Raw genomic sequence first — 8,414 nt, forward strand, 5'->3', positions numbered from 1 at the left:
GAGGCCCTGCTTTAGCAGGGGGGTGGGACTAGATGATCTCCCGAGGTCCCTTCCAACCCTTGCGATTCTGTGACTCTGTGACTCTGTGAAACATCCAAGGCCAGGTTGGCCAGAGCTGTGAGCAACCTGATGTGGTTAAAGGTGTCCCTGCTCCTGCAGGGGTGTTGGACTAGATGACCTCTAGGGGTCCCTTCCAACCCAAAACATTCTATGATTCTATGATTTTAGAATAGCGTGTGCCTGTGTTATACCATACGACAGCCAACAGGGGCTTGGTCATGGTGACGGTGCGAGGAGATCCCTGTGGCACAGGGAAAGCCGTTGGCGTCAGTGGGGGGAACGCAGTGCTTCTGGCTGCAGCCTTCCCCTCCCAGCATCATCAGATAACACCGGCCCCCAAGCATCCTCCCCAAAATGCCCCCCATGAGGTTACGCTGGTAGGCAGGGCAAGCTGTTCTGAAACAGGTGGGGCAACAGCGCCTGTATTCCACGCTGAATTTAGGCTCCTTTCCCCAGGAAACAAGGCGGAATCCTTCCCCGAGCCCCATATCGCCATCGGCTCCTCTTGCAGGAGGTAATGGATGTGCTTCTCGCGCAGCAACACGGCGTCTTGGAAGAGGCTGGGCGGCGTGGAAGGCCTTGCGGTGGCCTGTCTGCACCTGAGGCTGCTTCACTCTCTCCGACCTTTACCGCAGAATTCTTGTAGAAACAAACCATATCGCTCGCTAGCAAGCTGGTTTAAAAGAGACATAAATAAGGTCCGTGCCCAGAGTTCAGCGTGAAACACATTATATCTTTCGCCATAGTATAGGCGAACTTTTTTTTTTTTCCCCCCAGCTGTATGTCAGTGTTCTCTCTGGGCCTGTTTTTATTTCTTTCATCACCATCAAATGCCTACTCCTAAAGCTCTCCATGCTCACGCGTTTTCAGCCCGCCCTACAGGTTATAATTGAGAAGGGGTATGTTTGCTATGACAGGAACTCTCAGCTGGCTCATTAGACCCTTCAGCAGGTGGGGGAGCCCCAAGCAGTTCATCCATCTAAATACAGACGTTATTATGGCTGACCTTAGTTTGCAGTGTGGGTGACCTTTTGAAGGCTTTTAATAAATGTATCAGATGATTCCAAAAAGCCGTCCCATGCTGGGCAGCTAGATAAGAGCAATGTCATGTTAAACATTCCATAGGAGTTTGTCAAATGGCAGTTGATGAAATCGAATCTCAGGAAAATAGCTGATTTGTTAATCCTGGCCAAGTGTTCCTAACAGCGTAGTTCTGAGCAGAATCAGCTTTAAGAGCTGGAACTAGCACAAGTTTTGAATAATCATTTTCTAATTTTAGCTTCACCAGAATATTCTGCTGCAAATTGCAGCTCAGCCTTGTGCCACCGCTTGCATGGTTCGTATCTGCAATGTGCGTGGGCATGGGTGGTTGCCTTCGCAGCCTTATCGATACACACACACACACGAGATAAAGGAAGAAAAGTTCATGTCCTATTGACAGTGGCCTTGTTTTCTCTGGACAAAATTAATCACCAGCATAGCAAAGAGTTAGTGACTTTCCAGAAATAAAAAATAATCTTCTTCATAACTCCCGTCTCCATTTTGTTTTCAGGTAGCCAGAAGCTTATCTGAAGTTTTGAAATGTTGAAATGGACGTTAAGTGAGGGGAGTTTTCACAGCTCGTACCTAGGTTGCTTTCCAACCCCGTCTGCTCTGCCTGTGAGCACCAAAGAAATAAATAAACCAAGCCGAAGAGGTGTTCCAATATCCACAACAGGGGAAAATATTTTCTCTTTTAAATAACGTTTAAAGCCCATATTGTTTGCATCCCTTTGATCGTTTCATTTTTAAGCATTGGGATAAAAATTTTGGCCTTTTAATATTTTTTTATCTTTCTGATTGACTCAAATTTGCAAATAGTTTTGGCTGACCTGGAATAGTATTTTTTGGATGAAATTAGCTCTAATAAATAACATTGGCTCAAGCCGCTGGGCATTCTTATACCATTAGGACTAAAGGTGGTAAGAGCTTTTGGTTTCTTCTATGTCTCTGGAATCAGCAACAGAGTCTTACTTCAGTAAAGAAGTCTTCTCAGATGAAAATTTTGGCCCACTGAGATCAGTTACAATCTCATTGTTCTTGTGTGATTGTTAAGAGGTGACTCAACAAGAACTGGAAGGCTCCAAGAACAATATTCCAGCCAGCGTGTATTTGGGAAATCTCATGTAACATGTCCGTGATAACTATAAGATGCTCCAGGAAATACGGTCCTATTTCTTGGAAGCATCTGATTGTGCAAATCTTTGGTGGGATTAGTAATAGGTCTGTCTTACTGGTTTTGCATGTGTTTGTTTTGTCTGAAGCCATGATGATGTACAGTACAGTTATTAGGTGTGAGTCTGCCAGTATTGCATGCTCATGGCTTTTTAATTGCCCATCTCAACCACAGAATAAGGCAGTGAGACAAATGATGTTCTCGCGTAGCTCATCTGGTAGGAACCTGCTGTTTCATCATTGCAGCAAGGAACAGCAGTCAGCGTGCGTTGGGCACATTAAAGAGGGGAGGTTTGTTTCTTTGGGTTTTGCCCATTTTTGTTCAATGAAGTTGCTTTCTCCAGCCATCTCTGTACGGCCAGCACACATCAAACAGCGAGAGCTACTCTTTGCAGAGCTCACTTCTCCCACGCCTGCCAGTGCAGCTTGCTCTGGCCCCAGTACGAGCCCCAGCTGCCTGCAAAAGCAGGGCGTAAGGTACAGAGTTCTGCACGTTACGGTCTGCTACTGCTGCCTCGGAGGGAAAAGCCAAGTACATTCTAACCTGAACTGTGCAACTTTGCTGTCAAGAGAGATTTCTCCTCCACTCTGAGCAGAACAAGAAATGTTAAAGAGGTAGAAGTGGCCACCTAACAGAGTGGATTTATTCTCTTTAAACAAGTAAAATAACAATGTTTTCTATAGTTTGCTTGCCTTTCCATGTCTGTATCTTCTGAGCTTCACACAGGGTAAAAATGAAGCAGCAACCGTCAGTGCATAAATTACAGGAACAGAAAGCTGAGCCAACAGCTCTCACGTTCGTTACTCTTTTTCCTTTCAACGGCTCCATCAGTTCTATGTGTTGTAGTCACCCAGACATGTAGGAGGTTTAAATTTAGGAAGACAGAATAAAAGGCTTGCTGGTATCGAACCCTGTGGGCTCAGACGGTATCATGGTTGTCTGCAAATGAAGCAGAGAGAGCAGTGCATCCATCTCTGCTACCTGTGCGGACGGGTAACCTCACCTTCACTACAAAAGCACCTACTCTCCCAGTTGTGATCGTGTTCAGACCTCGATCTCCTTTAGTCTTGTCTGTAAATACTGTCCTGGCTAGATGAATGGATAAGGAGACAGACGAGGTAATAGAAACACCACCTGGTGTAGATACTGTTATCCCAGAAAGTAAATGTTTTCTTCTAGACCTTTCTGCAGAAAGCAGTTGAGCTGGGTGAAAATGTTGTGATAAAACATATTTTGGTGAACAATGCGGAGGTTTAGAGATACCCCTGGATTATGTACTCACCTTGATTTTGATGAATTATTCATTGGATTGGCATAGGTGTGTGTGTATATGTCTGTATAGGGAGCATTCAGAAAACTTGGGTTTGATATTTGACCGTTCTAATATTTTTGCTTTTCTCCCTGACATGACCTGTGCTTTTCAAAGTTGCTGGTAATTCTATTTAAAATACAACTAAGCAAGCCTGAATCAGAATGAAATGCTGAGCATTGTCTTACCCCCAACAAACATGTTTTGATGCATCGATTTGCATTAAAATATTTCTGTAATGAGTTGATTCAAAAGGTCTATGCTTGACTTGGCAGTGAAAGGAAAAACCAGTTACTAATATAGCTCTATTGAGAAGTCCTAATTACAGCTTCTGCTGGTCATGGTGCGTGGTATGTGGACATATGAGTCATGTTTATATCACCCCTTTTTCTTTTGAAGAAATGCAGTAGGAATTTTAACTGCAGAGATGAACATAAAGGACCCAAAGTTAATGGTTCACTTAGGAATAAATAGTTCCTCTTCTTGACACTCGCACACGGAGTGCCAGACCTCAGCTGGACTAAATCAGTAAATCATTAACTTTAATAGGGATTTGCCAGTTTACACCTACGGAGGATCTGGCTCACATATTTCAACGACAATTCTCTTCAGATGTAGCCAAACATCAGGCATGGGGTCCTATCCACAGCAGTCAATGGCTCCACATCTGCTATTCCACTTGGGACGCTGAAAGTACACGCCTCTCCTCAAGGCAGGACATAATGCAACTTTCCAATCGTATATCAGATACATGAAGAACCAGACTTTTGTGCCCATATAGCTACTGTATTTTTTTAATGAATCAGACAGGAATAGTGCTTAAACTGCTTACCACTAACTTTAATTTACAGCGTGTGGTAATATAGTGACAGTAATGTTGTCATCATTCTCTCTCTTCCTCTGTGGCATCAAGCCCAGACTTTCACGTTCTCATTTTTAGGATGGTGTCAAACTGAGTTTTACCCCCACCCACTCAACCCCCCTGATGAAATGATATGTTATTAGAAAACAAATAAATAAATAAAAGAGACCTCACTGATAGCTCCAGAATCTGCTGGTTTTTCTCTTCTGCCTTAACGTGCTTTTCATCCAGGGAACAGAATGAAAATGCATTTTCTACGGTAGTAACTGGCATGTTCTAAATGGTGTCAGAATTCAAGAACATGACAAGCAAAATACAGCTGGACTGGAGGGCTCCACCACACATATAGTAGGAAATATTGCATTCCCATGCTGTTTTCATGCATGCAAACGATCAGCCACATTACAAACCCTTAAAAACATTGTGAGAAAACTTGACATTTCCCAGATGGGCGGCTTATTTGAGCCTAGCCCATCTGACTTTCCTTTCTCCAGGGGAATTTAACCCCTTGGAGCTCCTATGGGGAAGCTACGTTTCCTTGTCATTCCGCTGAAAGCGTAATAGAATGGCGCTGGTTTGGCAGGATTGTTAGAGTTCAGGTTGACACCCAAGTCTCTGTGCAAAGTGTGGTCAAAGATGCGCCGGTGGCTCTCGCTCCTTGGTTTTATGGAGAGCATCTTGTGCCAAGCTACAATCTGCACAAACCGCATTACAGGCTGTAATGAGACCAAAATCAGCAATTGCTAGTCAGTCCCCACCATGTATAATCCTAACAAGCACCCTGGCCTTTCAGGTTTTAAACTGTTCTCCGTGTGTCAGGACCTCTCGAGCTTAAATTCAATGTGTTTTCAATAACTCCATGAAAAACGCGTAAGCTCGCTTTAGCTTCGGGGAAGATCGTTTGGGGAAAAAACTCACCATCTAGATTTTTTTGGCATAGGCAGTAGAATGAGATCTTTCCAATTTCTAATGCACCACCCTGAGCAAATCTGATCGGTATGTAACCAGTGTTGAATACTGTGCAGGAGGTTTCATATTTGGTAGATCTCTTAAAGCCCTCAAAAGTACTATTCAAAAGGCACTCCTTACTGCTATCCTTGATTTTGAAATAACCCTACCTTAATTATGCCATCCTGTAGGCCTACTGGCAATTTTTTAAGGTAGACAAAATGTTGCTCACTATTAACTGGCTGAAAAAAATAGCTTTTACTGTCAGTGCCAGGCTGTTTGCATTCAACAAGTCAGCTAACCCAAAAGCACAAAAGCAAGTCTTTTTAAAACGAGAGAAATAGCTCAAGGGCATCCCACTGTCAAACAACGGAATAATGTCTGACTCTGAGGCTCAGATGCAAAAGGCAATGTCTTCTCTCAGGATAAAGATGGTCTACCATCTAATAACTCATAGGATGCAAAGCCTATATAGGTTTAACCGTATCTGCTCGCTCTTTTTTTTCTTTCTTCCCTCTTGATCTCTTTCCTTCTGCTCCCCCCAACCCCTTTATCAAAAATAACTTCTGGAAGGAAAAATAAACACTGGAAGACACTCAGCTGTTTTGGCAACCATGTGTGCAAGAAAGGCCTTTTCCCCCTGCTCTGTTCCTCCAGACTGAAAGGAGCTGGAGCTCCAGTTTGAAGGCAGACAAGCAGCCTGTGAAACTTCAGCCAGTTTTCATCACAGCTGGCCATGCCTGTGTGATTTCAGACAAAAGACTTCCGTCTTTATCTGGCGCTTATTGAGACATCTCATTCAGCTAGAGATAAAAGGGAAAAGATGTGCTTTGAAATTGAACCATTAGGGCGTCAAAGAAATCAGCATGCAAATGCCACACGCAAATGAATTCAAGATGAAGCTTGAGGATCAAATCTCGGTGCCAACAGGAGTTTGCCTGCACAGGGACCCAGCAAAGCCGTTGTAAAGACCTCAGGGGAGTTTGGCCCTATGTTTGTTAAGGGAAGGAGGTGAAAGCTGGATGTGGAAGCAATCTTAAAAATAAATGACAATGGGATAGATTGTTTCAGAGAAGTTACCCTGGTTTGCCAAAGGCTGGGTAGGTTATTCACCAGAATGACTCTTCAATGAACCATGGAGAATTTCCTTCTGATTTCCCACCTTGCAAATTCTCGTAGAGCTTAATGTGCCACTCCCTGCCTGTTTCTCACATGTCCCACTGTGTGTACTGGTGCAGTGCTGGCATGCCGTGCATGGACCTGGTTTGTTTTAAGTCGGGACTGTATGTCAGGCATAAGGGTCTGAGATAGCTTACCTTAGGTGTTTGGTACCCGATTTCAAAAAGCGAGTATGTTTTTCTCACTGTCTATAAAAGGACAGTATTAGTCAAAACCTAAAAGATCTCTGATGTTCTATATTTTAATATATTTTAGCTTACTGTATTTTAAAGTCTGTGTGACATGTCTACCAGTAGAAGAGAATCAGGATTCAGCTGAACTGACAGTAAAAGAGTCTTTGCTGAGAATACTGAAGGTAGGCAGACGCCGAGGCTTGCTAGCTCCTCCAGTAATTTATCACAGTCATGCTAACTCCTGGTTTGTCCCATGGAGTCCAGGCTGTGATTGCTGACCGTGCACATCAGTGATTGTTTCAAGATCTGTATTTGCCTGTAGAGACTAAGTAATGGTTAGCAAAGAAGTTAGGGCTAACTTAAGAAATCTCTGCTTGCCCACGGCCTATGGGTAGATGTGGTGAACAGAAGTATTTTAACAGGGATTTTATTCTGATTTCACTTGCCATTTCTGTCCTTCAGCTGAGACACAAGCCATTGGCCTTTTAAGTGGAGAATGGAGCATTTGAGCTTTCCATCAGGAGAAATGTTCCACTGCGTGATAGCTTTCCACCCACTGAGAAAACTACCACTTAATAATGTGCAAATCTCTAGTTAAAGAATTACAGAGATTAGTCTGAAGCCTGACACTCATCCTGCAGGAGGGAACCTCACCAAAATGCTGTTGACAAAGGGAAACTTTGTTAAGTGTGTTTAGTTCAGCCCTGCAATTGCAAGGATCCCTAAGCTGCTTTGTTTTATGAGACTTAGGGCAAGGGATTTTCTTAAAGCAAAGGGCAAAGGATTTTCTTAAAAGACATACTCCTTCTATAAGGGTGCGTAGTCTCATGGGATCTAGGGATTAGGTGTTCATTTCCTATACAAAAGCTTCATAATTGTCTAAAGGATGCCTGGGTATTAACCAACCTCCAAGTAAAAGATCAAGTACAGTGCCCAGGAAAAAAAAAAAAAAAGAATCACTTCATGTCAGCTGTACTGGGAGTTACGTACCAATAAGTGATGAAACTCATGAGTTTCTCTCCATGGAAATCGTTTGTAAAAGACAAAAGATTTATAGGATCTGAAGAGAAACCACAGAGCAGTGTGCAGAAGAAACTATGCAGAGAAATTATGGTTTGATGAATATGAGCCTGCAAGAAAGTCCATCTGGGAAAGTTCCTGCTGGATACGCGTCCTGTCCCCAACATCTCCCATGATGTACCTGGACTTTTACCATCCCCAGCATTATCTGCACACATCAATCCAGAGTGACGTAGCATCATAGAGAGGGTGGTTGGGGAGCACTTTGAAAGGAACTTTGTGGATGGTTGGTGGGGATGGACATTTCTAGAACAATAGCTCTCAGAAGGCATCCTGAGAAGATGAAGTTTCATGCTGAACTAATTTGAAATGAAATGTATTTGGCTAGCTCAATATGCAATAATTTGGGGGAATTATTTTCATAAAGGGGCATGTCTTCCATGCTGAAAACCTGCACTGCATTATTTTGCTGGCCCTTTGAAATGGTTCCAATGCATTGATGAAACAAAAAGGCATAATGCAGGAATAAATTAATCCATAATATGTCACCAGGGCAGGATTTTTCCTGATCCTTACATGCCAATTTAATCTGATGGTGTCCATTAGCAAATGAAAACTGCTAAAACATTTTGTGCCTGTTGCTACGAG

General features: G+C 43.2%; 1 non-coding gene across 1 annotated transcript; it reads right to left on the bottom strand.

The window, feature by feature from the left end:
• Positions 1-7,716: 7,716 nt before the first annotated feature.
• LOC118453042 lies at positions 7,717-7,826 on the bottom strand. Its single transcript, XR_004842930.1, has one exon. It is a non-coding gene; the product is annotated as a U5 spliceosomal RNA (small nuclear RNA).
• Positions 7,827-8,414: the final 588 nt, after the last annotated feature.

Source organism: Egretta garzetta, unplaced genomic scaffold, assembly GCF_000687185.1.
Source record: "Egretta garzetta isolate BGI_Z169 unplaced genomic scaffold, ASM68718v1 scaffold19, whole genome shotgun sequence".
In the NCBI taxonomy this organism is placed as follows: Eukaryota; Metazoa; Chordata; class Aves; order Pelecaniformes; family Ardeidae; genus Egretta; species Egretta garzetta.